General features: G+C 35.8%; 3 pseudogenes; 1 reads left to right on the top strand and 2 right to left on the bottom strand.

The window, feature by feature from the left end:
- Positions 1-1,956: 1,956 nt before the first annotated feature.
- LOC124973128 (afadin- and alpha-actinin-binding protein-like) lies at positions 1,957-3,804 on the bottom strand (annotated as a pseudogene).
- A 6,921-nt stretch (positions 3,805-10,725) lies between these two features.
- LOC124973138 (BAG family molecular chaperone regulator 1-like) lies at positions 10,726-11,504 on the top strand (annotated as a pseudogene).
- A 7,924-nt stretch (positions 11,505-19,428) lies between these two features.
- Positions 19,429-20,371, bottom strand: LOC124973136 (integral membrane protein GPR137C-like; annotated as a pseudogene).
- Positions 20,372-20,594: the final 223 nt, after the last annotated feature.

Here is a 20,594-nt window from a genome sequence, read left to right as displayed (position 1 = left end):
CTATATATCTTTGTGAATATTTAGGTGAAATATCAACATAAAGGAGGAAGTTATGCTTTTGTTGAGAGAATTCTTTTGGAAGAAATACCAGCTTTCTTTTTAAGTGTTTTCATTAGTGCATTATAATTATTCATAATAGTGGGATTCATTGCAACATAGTCACATGTGCTCATGACATTACTTATTTCTCAGTATCTCCCCATTCCACCTTTCCTCCCTCCCCCTCTTTCCAGTCCTCTCCTCTTCTGGTCCTCCTTTTTTCATTTTTATGAACGTTCTTTTCATTAGTACATTATAATTATACATAAAATTGGGACTCATTGTGATAATTGTATCTTTCTTGTAGATGAAGTCATGAACACATAAGATGGAAACCATTAAATTATAGCATGAATGTTTAATACATCTGTTTCCTGCCTAAGCAGAGACAACAGATAATGTTAAAATTAAAATCTCACCTATTATTGATTGTAAAATACAGAATAAGAAAAGTGGTCCTAATTTGGGATTTTTTCTTTTTTATCAGAGAATATCCTAAGTTTCGATAGAAACACAATGCAAAATGTGAGAAATTTTCTTTTTGTGAATTAACATCAGATGAATGAATTTAAAATGAGTCATTTGGGCTACATGAATTTGAGACTCACCAAGTCTATGTCTTCACCTATTCCCTCACCAACTCAAAAGGGAAAACATAATTAAATGTTAATACAATTTCACATAACAAAATAATAAGTAATAACTGACACAGCCAAGAAAACATGGTGACTACATATAATTCATTTTAGATGATATCCTAGAACACAAAATGAAAGTTAAATGAAAAAAAAAGCTAAAGAATTTTTAGTAAGTTAAATACTTCATTAATCATAACATATCATATAAGTTCATTAGTTATAACAATTGTACCATACTTACATAGTACTGCTAATAATAGGGAAAAATCAAGAAGGAAGATATGAAAACTTCAAATTTTCCTTTCTGTTTTTTTCTCTGTGAATGTAGATTATTCTACATAAAAGTTTGTTTTACAAAAAGGAAGAGTACAAATATTAATAAAAAAACAGACTAATCTCAAATTTTGTTCTTCTGATCCAAACATCTAATTAATTTATGTAAAAACCTATTTGCTTATGAATTCTGGATAAAATATATTTGAGAAACAGAACATCAATACATCAGAGCTCAAATTGTTTTGTGAAACTGAAGCAGATCTTGAAGATGAAACAAAAGGACTCACAGATACCTTTTATCCCTATGACTCTTTTTTTCAGATTTTTGAATATTTATTGCCCATATGGATTTAAAAAAAATCTTAAATGCAATGTGGCAATGGTCCTAACACACCTGTAAACAGAATACAACTGAAAAATCTTGCCATACTCATGGTTGTGTAGAAGTTTTTGAGTCTTAAAGTCTCTTAACATAATCATGTATATCTATGTACAAAACATACATAAATTTCATTTTATTTAAAACATATGAAAGAGGTAATTTTAAAATCACACTAAACATAATAAATATAGAACCTGCTTTGTTAAAAATCTACAGTATACATTCAAGTAAAGATTAAACTTCCAATGCCAACTATGTGTGGGACAAAAATTAAACATTTACAATAATCAGTTTTCTGAAAGTGCTATTTTTAATACCTATAAAGAGGAAACTTATTCTAGTGCTTTTGTTTCCATCCAAACATCTATACATTCCTTTATTCACAGAACCAGATGTTTCTATTTATTCCTAAAAATACATATGCAAAACTTTTATATCCTTTTAAATAGATTTAGCATTTATTTAGCATTTAGCATCTCTTTGGGGAAAGACAGGGAAGTTCAAACAAATAACTCAGACCATCCTGAATTATTAAAGATGACTGATTTTATGACATACCCTGTTTCAAATTAAATGTGAAATCTGATGAATCTTAATGAAAAAAAAATCCCATCTACATGTCTAAGGTAAGTCATCTTTTTCTACATGAAAATTTGTATAGGTCAAGGAGCATCCACTGTAGCAACTTTCCTGTGACCCGGGTCTTGATGCCACACTACACTTCTGATTTATACATTCTCTTCCAACCTGATTTGGTGTAGTTTCTTCAGGAGTTATATTCAGTACATTGATTGAACTATGTTCAGATACACAGGAACGTGTTAGGCAAAAGTCTGAAGTAGAAGGTGAAGCAGTAAGAGATTTAGTCAGTTTAGACATGCAAACTGGAGACCCATTAGACATACTGTGAGGCTTCTTTTGCTGTGTCCCTGAGTGCACTGTAAGATTGTCCCAATCAGAACTTCCTGAGAAGGCACTGAAAAGTTTCACATTTTCTGAGTTCTGGTGGTCAAATGTAGTCATATTTGAAAAGTGCAGCTTTAGCCAACTGGCTCTTTCTTCTTCAAAAACCTTTCTCTCCAATCCTAGGAGAATAGTAACCTCTGTAAAGCTTTGTCTTTCTTTCTCAAAATTATTTTTTTTTTGCTCTTTAAAAAGGAACCATTCTTCTTTGAGGCATTCCTTTTCTTCCAACAAATAACAGTCTCATAATAGTGAAGTGATATCATCATCACATGCAGTAGCGAGCTGCTGCTGTCAAAGTTGCTGCTGTGTTTTAATCATTTCTTTACATTGCTGAATTTCTAACTCCAGTTTCTCAGTTTCTTGTTCATGGACTTGTTGTGATATCACATCTTCATCATTAAAACCTTCTAAGTGTACCTTTGAAACTTGGTTATCAAGTTTTTCTACATGACTTTTCAAAATTCTCCACTGCTTTTGGATGCTGTTTGTAAGCTGCTTTCTCACATTTTCACAGGAAATGTCCCACATACTCTCTTTGGTTAGTTCTCCAGCATCTTTTTCAACATCAGAGTTAACTGTTCCTGTGCTATCATCTGCTCTTTCTCTAGGTCTCTTCTTTTGGGGAGAAAGAAAAGAAATCATTTCCTTTTTCATTTGCTGAAGAACCTTCTTAAGTTCAGCATTTTCCATTTAGGATTTGTTTCTGACGATATTCATAATCATTCAAAAGAATTTTATACATTTCATCTTCATTCCTGGCTTCTGTTTTACGGGTCCTCCAGGAGCCTCTTTTTCCATCAGCTCCCCCCACATAATTTAAAACACCTGTGCTTATTTTTTTATCCTTCTTGTTCATAACAAGTTGATGCAAACATTCCTTTAGTTTATTATATTCATGCTCTTTTCTCTTCATATCATGATTATACTGAGTAACTCCACTTGCAATGATATTTTGTAATTTCTGTACCTCATCTTTCTCATTTTTCAGGAGCTGATGCAAATTCCTGTTCTTGAATTGCAACTGTCTGTCTCTCTCCTGAAGCTCAATCATTTCGCACTTGCAGGTTTCCAGTTGTTCCTTAAGTTTTGCATAGCAGTTCTGTAGATGGTCCATATCACTTCCCAGTTTCAGATTCTTTGTTTCCACATTTTCCTGAGCTAGAACGTTCTTCCACTGAAGTACAAGTAGCTCATTCATACAATTTAAAACAGCAACTATATTTAATTTTCTCTTTGTCTCTTTACTTTTGGATTCTTCATATAATGAGGGAAAACCAAAAGTAGTCAATTCCTGATGAAGATATGAAATACTTTGTTCAATATTCTCTTTTGTGCAGAAGGCATTGAAAAAGTTGTGCACATTTTTTGATAAAGGTATTGAAAAACATAGCACTTGCTGTGAGTATAGACTTTATGGAGACATCTTTGTTTCTGAGGTATATTGAGAGATATTTTTACTTCTGCAGACAGACCTGGATCTGTAATGGTCATGCAATCTCCCATAGAAATTTCCAGAGCCTAAGCATGTTTAATGGAGTTTTGCTTTTGTTTATTGATTGGCTGACTTCTGGAAGTATGGTTACTGAAGTGAATTGTCATTGATTTATGGAATGAGTATAAAATTAGTTCCAGAAGAAGGGTAGAAATAACAATGTCAAAATATATTTGTAGAGATAATAGATAACATTAAAAAATGGGAAACTAAAATAAGTTATACCTTCAAGAACAAGTACAAAACTCAAGAGAAAGGGGTAAAAAATGAAGAAAAACAAGGTTGAACACAAAATAGAAAATCTGTTGAAAAATGAAGATAAATATAATCAATAACTGGTACCAAAAATTTATAAATTTACTTAATTTATTTGAACATTTTTGGAGCTTCCTGTGTGGAGGTCTTGAATGCCTTTTGGCTAAATTTATTCCTATGTTCTATCCAATGGCTTATATTTCAGAAATAATACTCTCCAAATATACAGCTTGCCTGTACATATTTATATTATACATTTGTCATTTATTTCATATGCATAGAGCAGAGTTATGTATCCCATCATTTCTTTATGTTTCTCTTAAATCTGTCAATAGTACATTTACCATTCACTGTATGTGAGTTTTGCAAAACTCTTGTTAGATTTGTTCTTAGGATTTTATCAATGTTTTCTCATACTTTGGCATAATTACTTTAAAATTGTATTTTCTAGTTGTTTATAGATATCACATGGGATTGTTTTTTCTTGTACAATTTTGCAGTACTCATAAGTTTTCTTACCAGTTCTAATGGTATACCTGTAGACTTCTCTGTGTCTTCCACCCAAGAAGTCATATCAATAATGGATGATGATATTATATTTCTCAATGTCAACTATTATTATAAGTATCATTAATTTATTTTGTTTCATTTTACTGAATATGTTCTAGAGAATTCATAAATGTAACAGATTTCAATATTACATTGTCAAACAGTATTTGACAAGGAGAAATGATATTTTGCTCTGTCATCTAGGTATAGGCAAACTGCCATGAAAATAGAGCTGAAGATAGAGTGGAGTTAAGGGTTATATGCAAAAATGAAGGGTGTTTCTCATAGATGAAAGAAAACTACATCTATGAACAATACAGAGAGTATGATAAAGTGTCAGTCTCAGTTCTTGAGAGTGATGTGGATTCACATTGCCACCCAGAATCAGGTTATCATGGGAGGAAAATGTGTCAAAATCAACACTCACAGTCTTCATAACATTAAGTGATCTGAAGAAAGACTCTAAAGTCTTCTGTTGGTTATTAAACACATAGAAATAACCCTGGAAGTTTCAGAAAATCATAGATCATAATGTAAAAATTACCCAGAATTTCAGCACTCTGAAGTAACTAATTTCACATTTTGGTTTATTACTTTTCCATTTTCATCAATACTCTGAACTTTGCAGAGTATCACATTAGGGGACAAAGTGTCAGGTTGCTACAACATAGGTGGTGCTGAGATTAGTCATTTGTTCAAGGTGGTCTCTCTCAGACCTCTTTATTTTTAAACATTTAAAAATTGTAATTCATTTTAAAACATTCAAGTGTTTCAAAGTAAAATTGGGGTAATATGCCACAAATGCATATTTTCATACTTGCTTTTCCAAGGAAACTGATTTTTAAAACCCTGTATTATTATTATAAGTTCACTTTAGATGATTTTCTTAAAAGCAAAGCCACTTTTCTATATGTGATATGCTTTTATTATACATTAAAAGCCAAATGCAGCCTCTCCACATGGAAGAAATTTGTTTATATTTTAAAATAATATTCCACATGTGTCATCCAGGAGACATCAGCAGCTGACATACACCCATGGGACTGTAATCAATGAAGAACTTCAAGCACTGCAATGTGAAATCATTCCTCACATTTGTGTCCAGATTTTTCTTCCCATGGTTTGGTCCCAGCAAATGCCAGAATGCATTAGTTGTATTAATTTGGGCCTTGTATCAGGCTTCCCCTAAAGTTTGAATTTGCTTTAAGGACATCCTGAAACCTTCCTGAAACTTCCTTGTAAGATGCTTTCACACAGTTTTTCAACATTCCTCAAGCTCAGACTTCTTTTGTCTTCTTGTAAGTACACATCTTGATCCTGCACTCTTGTCATTTTCCCTCAAACAAGGTTTTTTTCACTAATAAAATCTTTAAACATTTAATACTGCCTGGGTGTGTGCTTCTCAGAGTATGTAGGCCTTGCAGTGATGGATAGTTGGTTCTGCCCTCCTCACTGAGTTTTCTAGCTGGTTTTGCTTACCATTCACACTCTTATCAAAATGTTTGTACACATTCAGGAGAAAAGATGAAAAAGTAAAATTTATTCCTTCATTTTCAGAACTCTTTTTATTTGTTCTAATAGTTATACATCACAATAGAATGCATTTTGACACACCATACATAAGTAGAGTGTATCTTCTCATTTTTCTGGTTGTACATGATACAGAATTATACCAATCATGTAATCAATCATATATGCACATATGGTAATAATGCCTGATTCACTCTACTATCCTTCCTACCCTCACGGTCACTCTCCTCCCTTCACTCTCCTCTGTCTAATCCAAAGTGCCTCTATTCTGCACTAGCCTCCACCTGGTTATTGTGAATTAGCATCCGCATAACAGAGAAAACATTCAGCCTTTGGTTCTTTGGAATTAGCTCATTTTGCTTAGCATGATATTCTATAGTTCCATCCATTTACTGGCAAATGCCTTAATTTCATTCTTCCTTAAGATGAGTAATACTCCATTGTGTAAATGCACCACATTTTCTTTGTCCATTCATCTGTTGAAGGGCACCTAGGTTGGCTTCATAGTTAAGCTATTGTGGATTGAACTGCTATAAACATTGATGTGGCTGTGTCACTATAGTATGCTGATTTTAAGTCACTGGGTGTAAACTGAGGAATGGGATAGCTGGGTCAAATGGTGTTTCCATTCCCCATTTTCCTAGAAATCTTCACACTGCTTTACAGAGTGGTTGCACCAATTTGCAGTCCCACCAGCAATGCATGAGAGTACCTTTTCCCCACGTCATCACCAATATTTGTTGTTGCTTGTATTGCTGATAATTGCTGTCCTGACTGGAGTGACATGAAATCTCACTGTAGTTTTAATTTGCATTTCCCTAATTGCTAGAGATGTTGAACAGTTTTTAACATATTTGTTGACTGAATATTTCTTCCTCTGCAAAGTGTTCAGTTCCTGTGCCCATTTATTGAGTGGGTTATTTGTTGTTTGGGAGTTAAGTTTTTTGAGTTCTTTATGTTTCTGGAGATTATTAATGCTCTATCTGAGGTGCGTATGGTAAAGATTTTCTCCCATTCTGTAGACTTTTCTTCATGTTCTTGATTGTTTCCTTTTCTGTGAAGAAACTTTTTAGTTTGATTCCTAATCTGACATGATAGAAATTTGGGTCTACTTTTTCTTCTATCAGGCACAGGATCAAAATTTATGACTTCTAAAGGCACAGCAGGAAGGATCTCTCTTCCCTTCCACTCATGTAGCCTTACATGGTTTTGATTTGTTTGTTTTGTTTTGTTTTGTTTTTTTCTGTCTTTTTGAGGCAATTGAAAAAAAAACTGGAAAAATTTCTAAACATCAAAGAAATAAAGCTCAGATTGGTCTCAAAGGGAAAAAGAGCTAAAGTGTATAAGATGTGAATGAAAGAAAGTAAAAAAGGAAACTTCCATCTGGAGTAATAATTAAAAACTTGCAAGATAAATCAAGTTCATTTTTAAAAAATACAAGTCCATATAATTGAATGGTATTTCATTGCACACAGGTGACTTGCAATCCTACAGAAATTCATTCAAGATAACTTATGACTTTTAAATCATTTAATATTGTTCATTAATGAGTAGATGGGGAAAATATACTAAAGCACAATGGGATATTTGTGAATGCCTAGAGTATAGAAAAAGGTGCTCTTTTTACCTCTCTTCTAACAGTCATTGACAGTGGTCTGCAATTGGGAAACAATCTACATGAGAACATTAGGCCAATCACATAATCACATGAGCAAATGACAGAACAATACATGTAATCTAATAAAATTACTACAAATATTATACATGAAGTAACATCAATTATAAATGCCAAATATAAATACATTAATGCATCAATACATTAACATAAAAGCATTAAATAAGTTTACTTAAGATTTAGGACTATTACATGTATATGATATTAAGAAACAAGAGTAATATCACCAATAATAAAAAATAAATACTGTTAATATGTTGAAATTAATCTAACAAATTAAATATAATATATAATTAAATGGTGTTTTCAAATTAATTTATCATATTACCACATATTTATTCATTTTTAGAAATATATATGAAGTGAAAACCACCAATAAACTCTAAAAATATTAAGCAATATAAATTCTAGCAATCCATACTTATAAAACTGAAAACTCTTTTGCTTGTCAGTTTTCTCTGGTGCATCTCTACTTAACAGCATAAAGTGGAATGACTTAAGGTTTGTTCCTTGATGGCCTTCTCTCTCCATTCTCTCTTCCCTTATAGCTTAACTAGTTACATGGCATGAATACCAAAAGTCATATATCAAAATCCAGGACCAAAGACCTGGAACAAAGGCCTGGAATTTCCCTGGAAAGTCTCCAGTCTACTTTGGGACCCTGAAGGAACTTGAGTCTGAGGTCTTCAGATGATCTCAGCTACAATCAAAGAACCCATTCAAGAAAAATTGAGCTTGTGTCTGCTGCTGTTTCCACCTTTTTGTTCTTCTACCTTTGTGTTCCATCCAGGTCCCCAAACTGTTGAACTGTACTGCCCACATTTAGAGTCAATCTCTCCCTCAGTTTGTTTTCCCACAAGTGAATCCTAGAGACACCCTCATAGACATACCCAGAACATACCCAGAAACCTCTTAATCTAAGGCTTCTCTTAATACAATCAAGTCAACAATTCACACCCACATCCTAAAAATGTCCATGCTCACCTTTAAATGTAATCTACCCTCACCCATTCCAACACAGGGAAAAATAATTGTATCTTTACTTTTGAGGAGTAATGCATAACATGCTGGCTCAATAATTTTCTTTAAAATCTATACTATGGCTTCTCAAACTTCATTTTGTTTATGAATCACTGGAGGACATTGTTATAATGCAGACTCAACTGCAACTCTGAATTTCTAATTGTTACCCAAGTGATACTCATAATGCTGATTTGTGAGCCAAACTTTGTGTATCAAACATATATGGTTTGCCTATTAAGCAAAAATGTGACACCAAATTGTATTCTAGTTCAGTGTATTTCTTTAACAGATGATAATGTTGGATTACCTACATTATATGTTACTTATACCAACCTTGGAATTGTAAGGATGCACTAAAACCTAAATTTCAAAAGAAAATCACTGAAGTATTTCAATAGAAAATGTAAGAATGATTTACTACAGAAATGTGTATCATGCTAATATCACTGAGTTTATTTAGGAATATTCAGCAATTAATAACAGAATGATAGTGACCCATGTTATATTTTTTCTAATAGTTTGAAAGGTTAATTGGTTATTAGATTCTTAATCATATGCTCAGAGAAAGAAGTCATTTTGTGCTTTTATATTTCAAAGAGGAAAGCATTTTTACTTTGGGTGTTTTTAAATTTTTTACATGTGATAAGCTCAGAATTTTGAAGAGGATCTAAGTAACAGTAATATGTACACAATTTCTATTCCAAAATTATATATGAGAATAATCAACCTACAGAAGGAAGTTTTCTGTGGAGTATACATTGTAGAAAGATTATTTTGCTAACATTGGGGTTCTGACATAAAATATTCTTTATTCCTAGTCCCCGTTTATATGATGTATGTGTTAGTTTATTGTATTTAGAGGAAAGAGAAGGGTGTATTGTGTGTAGATGATGCATATGCCAAAAGTATTAAAATGAATATTAATGATACATTTTTATTGCTTATTTTTATTTTTTAATTTATTCTAATTAGTTATACAGGACAGTACAGTGCATGTTGACACATTGTACACATTATACAAATTCTCTTTCCTCTGGCTTAGAGTCACACTGGTACTGTAATCATACATAAATATAGGATAATAATGCCTCTCTCATTCCACCATCCTTCTCACCCAGATATCATGCCCTCCCCTCTCCTGACTCCCTTCTGCCCAATTCAGAGTTATTCCATTCTTCCCTTCCTCCCTCTCCCCCATTATGGATCAGCATCTACTTATCAGAGAAAACATTCAGCCTTTGTTTTTAGGGTTTGGCTTATTTTACTTAGCATGATATTCTCCAGCTCCACCCATTTACTGGCAAATGCCATAATTTCATTCTTAAGACTGAGTAATGCTCTATTGTGTATATGTACCACATTTTCTTTATTTATTAATCTGTTGAAGGGCAAGTACATTGGTTCCATAGTATAGTTATTGTGAATTGAGCTTTTATGAATATTAATGTGGTTGTGTCACTGCAGTATGCTTATTTTAAGTCCTTTAGGTATAGACAAAGGAGTGGGCTACCTGGGTCAAATGGTAGTTTCATTCCAAGTTTTCTGAGGAATCTTCATACTGCTTTCCAGAGTGGTTGAACCAATTTGCATTCCCACCAGCAATTTATGAGTGTACTTTTTTCCCCACATCCTCGCCAACACTTAGTTTTGCTTATGTTCTTGAAAATTGCCATTGTGACTGGAAAGAAAATATTCTTAATCTTAAAACTAGGGGGGCAGTCAACAAGTGCAGGCCTTGTTGGAGTAGGGCAGCAAGCAGAAGCTATGAGGTGACCTGGAGTACCTGACCACCCACGGTGCTCCCCTCAGTCTGGTGGGCAGTTGTACCACTTGGGATCCCAGTCCCAGGGCAACCTACCTTGCTCTCAGTGTCCATCTTTCTGGAGTGCAACCAGCAGATATGACCAATCCACCAGGTGCGCTGTTGCTTGCAGGCCCAGGATAAAGAAGTCACGTCCCAGACCAACCCAAGCAAGAAGGTGAACCAGGCCCAGAAGTAGCCTGGGGGGCAAGGAGGTGACCCAGGAAGAGGAGGAGGCTCTGATAGAACCCAGGAAATAGTAGCAGCTGAGCTTGGTGTGACCATCACCCACAACCCTGAGAAGTACGACCTTCATGTTCCCCCACAGCACGGCAGCAGTGAACGCGTTGTCCAGGACCTGGCCCTAGTTGTTGAAAAGGCCATAGGGGTTTCACTGGATTTTAAGAAACTCACATTTAAGGGAAAATCTTTGAAGGAAATGGAAACACCATTTTCAGCACTTGGAATACAAAATGATTTGCAGGTCATGTTATTTGGAATAAAGAACAGTCCAGAGGAAGAGGCTAAACTAAAGAAATTGGAAGATTTGAAGAAGTCAGCAAAGAAGACAGCTGACCACCTGGAAGATTTGAATCAAGAACTTACTGGAACCTAGCAGGGTTTTCTGGCCAAGGATTTGTGAGCTGAAGCTCTCTGCAAACTTGATAGGCAGTAAAAGGCACAATTGAGCAGTTTATGAAGATGTTAGAGGAGATTGACATGATGATCCTACCAGAAAACTTCAAGGACAGTAGACTAAAAAGAAGGATTTGGTGAAAAAAGTTGAGGCATTCCCAGCTGAGTGTGACAGAGTGGAGCAGAGCATCTGTGGGAAAACTCAGGGGCTGCCAGCTACAAACTTGGCCCTTGCTGAGTGAGGTGCAGTGGAGAAAGGGGCTGACTGAAAAGTGGCTCTGTCCTCTCTGGAACAGAAGTTGCCTTCTCCAGGGTCATTAAAGGCAACTGGCCAGTTATCAATTTTCCTACTCTGACATCAATTCTCCATGAAAAAGTATTATATTTGCAACCTTAAGTAGAGCTCCTGTCTCTTTTCTTATTCTGTTTCTGTGTGGCTGTACAATTCAGCAGCTGCCATTTCCCAGTTCTTTTGACCTTCAGGTGCCTTCTTAGGCTGGTGAGAACTCTTGTGTATCCTGATTTGGTTACAGGTTTATAGGGCACCCTGGTTTTCAGACATTTGAGGACTTTCTTGACTTTGTAATTCCAGAGGCCTGTAGATGTAAAACCAGAATTACTAGTGAGGAATGTTGAGAATGTCTTGGAATGGGTGTTTGGCACACAAATAATCCACAGTGTCCCTTGAGATCTAATTCCTGAACATCTGACTGGATTGTTGGTTTAAAGACCCTTGTCCTCACTTCCCAGTGGCCCTGCCCAGTCACAGGTCTTAAGATACCAGGGAGCATTCCTGGGGTGACTTGGTACATGGACTTTTGCCCCTAAGCAGACCCTCAGTGTGTTCAAGTGTTCACTTCAGTCTTTGCTTGACAGCAGGATGGAGACGTGGCTCAGAAAGGACAAAGAGGGGGAGCCACAATGAATAAAGCAGTAAGGGTAGAGAGCTGGAGTGTCATATGATTCCTTCAAGGATGTTTCTATTAACCATTCCCTTCTGAAATCTTCAAGGCTGTCCTTTGTTTCATGAGTTTCCTTCCACCTCCATTGCTATCAATACCAGTGTTTATAATCAGCCTCAGCAACAAACAAAAACTAGGTATCTAACCAGAACATATTAATAGTGATATGTCATCTGTTATAATTTCAACAAACCTGTTTTTTCTACTTCAAAATAGCTACTCTTTTGCAAACTCAAGAAGTTGCTTGTTACAACAATGTACCTATAGCCCTCTCATGACCTTCCTTCAAGTCATGTCAACTATTTTATAAACCAGTGAATTTAAAATAAGTGTTGATTTGTCCAGTTTCAAATTATAAAAATTGTGACTATGTGAAAAATACAGTAACCTAAGTGTGACTTAATGGTAAGAAATTGTTCTTAAAATGTACTAATCTCAAAGGCCCCATTTATATTTCTTAAACATTTTTCAAAATCATAACCCATGTATATGATTTTCTTTGATTACTTATAGTGTTATTACTAATGCTCTACTAAATAATAATAATAATAATAATAATAATAATAATAATAACCTATATGTGGACAAAAAAATAAAAATACACTAGCTACACATTTATAAAGCCCCTTCCCTTTGGTTACTCACGCAGTCTTTGGAAACATTCATCCATAACTCTGGTAGCCTGTTCCTGGAGATGTTCCAGGTACTGAGAGCAGGGTACCTGTCTCGTTGCCTTCTGGGCAGGTGGTTGTGTGGGAGGCGGGCATGTTCCCTGGCCTCTGAGTGCCACAGACCCTGCCAGGGTCGCTGGGTGCTCGGGCTTGGGTGACTTCTCGCGGACGAAGCATTTCCTGAGCGCTGAACCTAGAGGCCTAGCAGAGTTGGTGAGGCGCCTTTCCATGCTCAGTCCCGGGGGGGCTTTCTTCGTCGTACTGGCCCTGCTGCCCTGCATCTGGGGCAGCAGAGTAAGCAAACCCACCGCCCTTGGAAGCCCCTGCCCCAGCGTCCAGGCTCCCACCCTCCGCCAACTTCCATCAGCAGCCAGGGACCTGGCCCTCCATACCTGACTTCTTATTCTGTTGGTGATCAGTCTGCTCCCGAAGGCAGATGAAATCTCTGCTGCAGAAAATCTCTGAGCCTTCCCTGCAGGCCCTGCGCGCTGTGGTGACCTAGCCCAGACTTCCCCTCGCCTCCCTTCCCTCATTTGAGCAAATTCATTCCACTTTCCTGAGATAAAAATCCAGAGCCCCTGTGGGGTGGTGGCGCAAGCCTGTAATCCCAGCAGACTCTACTCAGGAGGCTGAGCCAGGAGGATGGCAAATTCAGTCAGCCTGGGCAAATAGTGAAGCCTAAGCAATTTAGTGAGACCCTGTTTCAAAATTAAAGTGGATACATAAATGAAAAGGACTGAGGATGTGAGTCAGTGGTTAAGGGTCCCTGGGTTCAATTCCCAAGACCAAAACCAAACAATCCCATTGCAGGGGGCCTAAAACTCCTGGAAATAATAAGACATGGAGACAAAATAGAACAAAGTGCTGTTTTTGCTTTGGAACTTGACTCTCTTTTTCCTTTTTATATCTAATCACCGAGTAGATAAGAGATACAACTTGAAAAATAAGTGAAGAATTGGATAATCCCTACCCTGCAACTCCTGATGTAGAGCTACAGGTGAAAACTACAGAATTGAGTATAAAAGTGCTTTTTTTCCCCATCTGTTCCTTAATTGCATTTTTTATTGTGCTTATTATTTGATTCTTAAATGAGATACTCATTTACAATGTATATGCCACTTGAGTAACTTTTAATTTGTTTAAGTGTATGTAGCAATTAGCTTTAAAGCATATGCAGAAAAAATAACTAGAATTTGAATTTTAAATTATTTTCTAAATATAGCATGTAATTTCTCTTGACTCTAACATTGTATACAAAGTCTAAATTTAACTTTTCTTTTCTCCACAAAGGCAGACATGACAATTTTAAACAAAAGATTTAATATGAGGGATGAATAGACCACAAGACTGTAAGCAACTTTATTCCTCCATGAAATGAACATAAAAATGGTCCTCAACTTTCTTAGGGATGTTATGAATACTGAGAATATCTGTTGTTTGGTATTTAGTTAGATACAATATAAATCCCAGGTAGACTTGGAATGTAAAACTACTCATGCTCACTTTCTTAAGAAACTCGCTCTACACACAGCTCCTAGATATGAAAATCTGGGGCACTACTATTAAGATTTGGTATGTAAAAGAGTTTCCAGAATCTGTGGGTTCAGAGGTAAGGAGTGAAATGAAATTCAGGAATCGTAGGTTACGTGATGGATAACCCTGATCTCTGGGGCACAAGCTTTTTCAATTAGAAAAATCAGACATTAAAGCACATGATTTTTTTTTTTTATCAGAGAACTCAAAGATTCTTCTCTCCACTCCTTTTTGTTGTTTTTGGTGCACTGTAGTTGTGCATGATGGTGACATTTGTTGTGGCATGTTTGTGCATGCACACAGGGCAACAGCAGAATGTGGCCAATATCATTCCCCTCTATTCCCTCTTCCCCTCCTCTCTAAATCCCACCCTGGTCTCTTTCCACTGGTTTTCCTTTAATTTTCAAGGAAACCCAACCACATCTTTCTTTTCCTTTTTCCTCTCTGGCTTCCATGTATAGGAGAAAACATGCAGCTCTACATTCTGAGTTTGGCTGCTTTGAATTGACATGATGGTTTCAAGTTCTGTCATTTTCCTACAAATTATGGGATTTCATCATTTTTTTAACGACTTTGTAAAACTCCTTCCTATATATGTACCACATTTTCTTTAACCATTCATCAGTTGATGAATACTTAGCCTGGTTCCATAGTTTGACAGTTGTGTGTTTGCATGTGCCACTGTCATCTGATGTCTTTGATTCTTTTGGGATAGACACCAAGGAGTGGTAAAGTTGAGCTGAGCCAGATGATTCTAAGGGCTGTGATCATATGACTCAGTAAGTGGAGAACAAGTACCTTCCTGGGATATGTCTTTGTCTCACTGAGGACATTTCCATTTTGATTTTTTAGAGAATATATAAACTTCTGAAACTATATAAGTGAAAATAAATTGACATTAACAAACTGTTAAAGTGAACTACCTCTAGGTAAATTACTATTGGTTATCCTCACCTAATTTAGAATGAATTGGTTTGAAATATTTGCAATAAGAAAATGAAAGCTTTGATTTTTGGAAAGGTTGTAGGTGCAATCAATTTTATGAACTCAATTGAGTTTTGAAGAGTTAAAAGGGTTTTACATAGTTGAAGTTTTACTTAGATAAGATACAGGAGAGAAATATGCTCAAAGAGATGAGAGTACATAATGTTTGCTTACTTGAAATTTGGTTAGGACTTACTTAGTAAATGAAGCTCACTATGCAGGAATACAATTATTTTAAAATGAAAACTAACTTTATGGAAGGAACTAGCATTTTTTAGTGTAGGCTAATTGTTTTAAGGATCAAAAAAATGACTATGTGTGAAATGTTGATTACCAGTGAGGCAATGGAATCTCTAAGTTAGGTAGCATTCAGTTGTTTGTCTATGGAAAATCAATGGCAGTGGATTCAAGACACAGCAGTTCTAGCAGAAAAAAATAAAATAACCCAAAGTGTTTTTAGGGTAAATTTAAGATATAGGATATCCACACTAAAATGGCAAATTAAGTGCTAAACTTTAAAATTAGAAACCAGGAATGTCAGGAGATTCTCTTTGGCCTACAAACAAAAGAGACTGGATTGGTCATAGTCAAACAAATTATATATATTAATATATATATGTATGTATATATATTATGGACATGATAATATGAGAAAGTAACAAAGAAAGCATTCTGATAAAGGTTAATACCAAATAAATATTTCAGGATTAAACACTGCACTCTACAGTTATGGTTTTCTACATGTTTTAATGAAACATAAATTCTGGTGTGTATTTCTTTCCATTTTTTATGTTGAAATAGTGGTATTTGTTCATATTTTTTAATATATGAAAACCCTTACCCAAGGAATGTACCAAAAAAATAAGCTTTTTTGCATTATGAAATTGGTGTCCTAGTGCCGGGAAGGGATGTTAGGAGTAAATCAGGGACCTCAATAACGAGACCATTAGGATAGTACGCTTATGATCATGGTCATACTTTAAGGGAAAGAAAGTGTGATAACGGGACTGGGATGTAAAAGAAAAGATCAACAAACTTTGAGAATAGTCATAAAGTGAGAAAATCATATCATTTCTTGAGATTTGGAGCTACTAGATAAATTCTCAAACTAGTATTTGGGTGATTTTTATGATTAATATTCCACAAAGTAACCTCCAAGGTGATATGTTCTGCCGCATCCTGTTCCCAGACTTCAGTCACCGAATCCATATTGATGAAATACTAATTATATCTGGTAGAAAAACAGAAGCAATGGACTTTGCAAGACATTTTCGTTAAATTCTCATTTGAAGAAAAGATAATATTTTCCTGCTGCATACTCTCTACATCTAATTGAGCTTGTGGTAAAAGGATAAAATTGGCTCCCACATTCTGCAATAGATAGACCTTTTTTTATTTTTAATAGTAGTGTTTTGTTACAATTTAGTGAAACAACAAATAAATACATTCATTGGCCACAGTTATACTTTTATAACCAGTTTAAAACTGATTATATAGCTGAGAAACACTGATAAACAATAAAAAAGCAGCTATGCATAAAAAAGCCACTTTAGCTATAAATTACATCTTCCATAAAACTACAACCAGCTACAATGAGTGGTAAGAGTTTTGAAATTAATGACCATTCAAATGAAATAACAAATATTGCTAGTCACTGTAGAATTACACATTTAAGCAATGAAATTCACTTTCCTAATTAATGAATACAAAAGAAAGGTCTGAATTTGTCATCATGTGCTTCAGTGCAGGATTAACAGGGACTTGGTAGCCCTTTGATTCTATAAACAACTGCTTTCAAGACCAAACTTAAAGTGCTCCTAGTGCTTTGGAATTTTTAAGCAAAAATTGGGCCAGAGTTTATCTTTCTTTGTCTTTGGTGATGTATTGTATGAGATGTGTATCAGGAGAGAAATGCAAGAATTTAGGTATCCTAGTCAGTGATAACAGGAAAAATGTACAAATTCCAAATTTGATGTAGTCAACTAATGCAACTAAAAGAACCAAGTAGTTTTATCTGAGAAAAAAATTAAACTAATCTTTGTTTACCTGGTCAAATGGGAAATTTGATCTAAAAAATTTTATTTTATCACCTAGAACTTGAGGCTTAAGAAAGACAACACAGATCTTTTCAGACAGCTGTAGATATTTAGATACCTAACATCATCAACAAAATAAATAGTTGGCATTCTGAAATCTAGTAACTGAGGATGTAGTAAAAATATACTGCTTTGTTGTCACCTTAATACCAAGGTTTACTTTTTCACTATAAAATTTTAAATAATTTCAGTATAGGAGAATTTATAAATAAATACCAGGCAACATTTATAAATATGCATCTGATTGAATGTAAAGGCCTTTCATGCTCAATTTGGCAGCACATCTACTGAATTTAAAATCCTTTGTGTCATAAAAAGAGAAAATTTGTTTGGCTTTGTACTAGCCTCCCTAAAGATAAAAAGCATTAACAATTTCATTTTTTTCTTAAGAGTTTCATCTACTGTTAAACTTTTGTGAAGTTCCTGTATCATTTATTAAAAAGCTGACAGATATTTTAAATAGGAGTAGATATAAAACAACTTTCTAGCCAAAGTAGAAGAAAAAGGACAGTTGTATTATTTCCAATTCTGAAGAAAAAGATCAGAAGACAATTGTATAAAATCATCATTAAGCATGTTGTAACAACTTCCCTGTTGCCTGTTCCCTTGGCTTCTTGAGGTATTCAGCATCTACTTTTCATATAGACACTGGTAGAATGTGCATTTTAAAATTCTGTATTGTCTTAGCCTACGATATGTATATATGTTTTAGACTTGGTGTTGTTCATTCAATACAGTTTCAATGTAATTCTAAAATATTCCAATATTGTTAACCTCAGGTTTTATACATACTTAGTTCATACTTTTATGTTAAGTTTGCTCATTTAGTACAGTGCTGGAATTAATTTGAATTCAATTTATTTTCCAAACCATATACAATGTATAAAAATGTAAAAACTAAAGGAGGAATTATATGCCTTACAAAGTATTGCACTTAAGTTCACTGCAAAAATGTTTCATGATTGAATTTACCTGAGGACAATCCTGATTCAATAGGTAAGATCAACTATTTTGTTTTAGATCAGATGCTTTTGAAAATATTTGCATTTAAATTTAGGATGATGCATCTTTTATGAACAATTCTTAAATGCATCTGTAAACTTGTTTAGTCCCAAGAAGTTTCTACCAAAATCTCCCTATGCATAAATCACTATTGCTTTCTTGAAGAATCATGCTTAAACTACTACATATATATCCTAATTGTCCAAAATAATCACTTGACCAATTCTACTCAAAGTAGCCACACAAATTTCACTGGTATATTTTCTTCTTGAAGAAATTACTGTGGCTTTCCAAAGAACACTGCTAGTCATCACTGTAAAGGATTACTACTATTAGTTGTTTAAAATGATTGTTTGAATTATTTCATTTGGTATTTTAAGCTCATGTTTAAAAGAAATGTCTTCAATGATTACATATATCTAGTAAATTTTAAAATGAATGATGTATTTTTATGCCTTAACTGTGCACTGCTCACACCATAAAATTGTATTGAGTAAAAAGTCCACAGAGTACACCACAAAGTATATACGCTTTAATTTTTGTAGAAAACTAGGCTTCCAATTTGGTGTACATAATATTCCAATGTGAACACTGGAGTATGACATTGGGGACTGCAGTGTACTCTTTCAGAACAAAGATAAAAGTGCAAATATGCAAATATGTGGTTGATGTTCCTAAGTCAGGATGTTTAGAGGCCTTAAAATTGAATCTCTCTTCTGCTCCAAACTTTCTATTTTACTTGATTTTACTAAGCAGAGGTCAAAAGTAATAGCTGTGTTCTTCACCAAGCACAGCCAGGTTTCCAGATTTTGTTTTCAGTTGCAACAGATAGTGGAATGTTCACGTAGATGGGATTTAAACACGTTGAATATACATATTCATGAAAAACAATTTGAGAATCATAACTTGGTAATGCTATCAGTTTTGTGGTGTTACATATAAGCTATGGTGACTGCTCATATCTAAATTGCTACAAGTAAAGAGCAAAGAAGCCATATCAGTCACAGGTCCATTCAGGTGGGGAGTGACTGTGTAAGTGTTGCTGCCACACCCAGTCATGGTGCTATACCAACCGAAACTTTGCGAATTTGATAAACTTCCTTCTCTTGAACTTCCTAGTCTTGGCAAGCCATCATCACTATCATATCATCTTGGATTGTCAAAAAAGTAAGCTCTGGAACTATAATTGTGACTGTTTATCATGCCGGCAGGTGCCTTATCTCAAAGATTATCCCAACCATAATTAAAAGAACTTTCTAATGTATCCTGAGATATAGTGATCACCACCAAATTATAACAAGCTCTGGACGAGTAGAGAAGAATGACTACAGAACCTACGACCACAGTCTGGCACAGAGACATACTCTTTGATCCAGGTAGACATTTGCTGATGACATTTTTGTAATTTTGCATATGTAACTAACTCTGCCAGGTAGAGGTTGAGGAGACAGAGTGTGGAGAACTGGAGACAGGAGGGAAAGCAGTAGAGCAGCCAGTGGGGGAAGAAGTGCAGGTGAGCAGGCGGCCGGAGCAGGGGCAGGGGCTGAGCGAGGAAGGCGGCAGAGAAGAGGGTGGTCCTGAGCCTTGCCCACAGGAGGCAGAGGAAGAGGCAGAGGCTCTGGTAACTCAGCCGCCGCTAGCGGTAGAGGAGCAGCCGCCACAGCTGCAGGTAGGCAAAGGCTAAGAGCGTGGCTTAGAGCAGGGCATGCAGGACGCTCAGCGCCAGCTGCACGGAGCCCGGCACCCCTGCGCCAGAGGCACTAGCGATGACACCTCCTCTGCCGCTGGCGCCCAGTGTAGAGGGTTTGCGGCTGGCAGTGGGGGCGACGGTGGTCGCTGGACCAGGCCCTGACACCCTCATGAGGGGGCTGGGGGACGAGAGAGGGAGCGCAGGAAGAAAGGGGTCAGATCCCGGGCCACAGTCGAGGGGGAGAAGGATTACCCTCTTACCCCTCACCCACCCCAGCCTCCAACCCCTGGAAGCGCCTTGACAGGACCTGGAGCCTCTTGCAGAGCAGCTGCAGCTCCTGGACCCAGCCTTCTCTTCTCCGCCCCCCTCCCCCCCAGGGGTCTAGGCTCCTCCT

The sequence above is a fragment of the Sciurus carolinensis genome (genome assembly GCF_902686445.1).
Source record: "Sciurus carolinensis chromosome 14 unlocalized genomic scaffold, mSciCar1.2 SUPER_6_x, whole genome shotgun sequence".
In the NCBI taxonomy this organism is placed as follows: Eukaryota; Metazoa; Chordata; class Mammalia; order Rodentia; family Sciuridae; genus Sciurus; species Sciurus carolinensis.
Note: the sequence above shows the minus strand (reverse complement) of the source record. Positions and strands in the feature narration are given on the sequence as shown.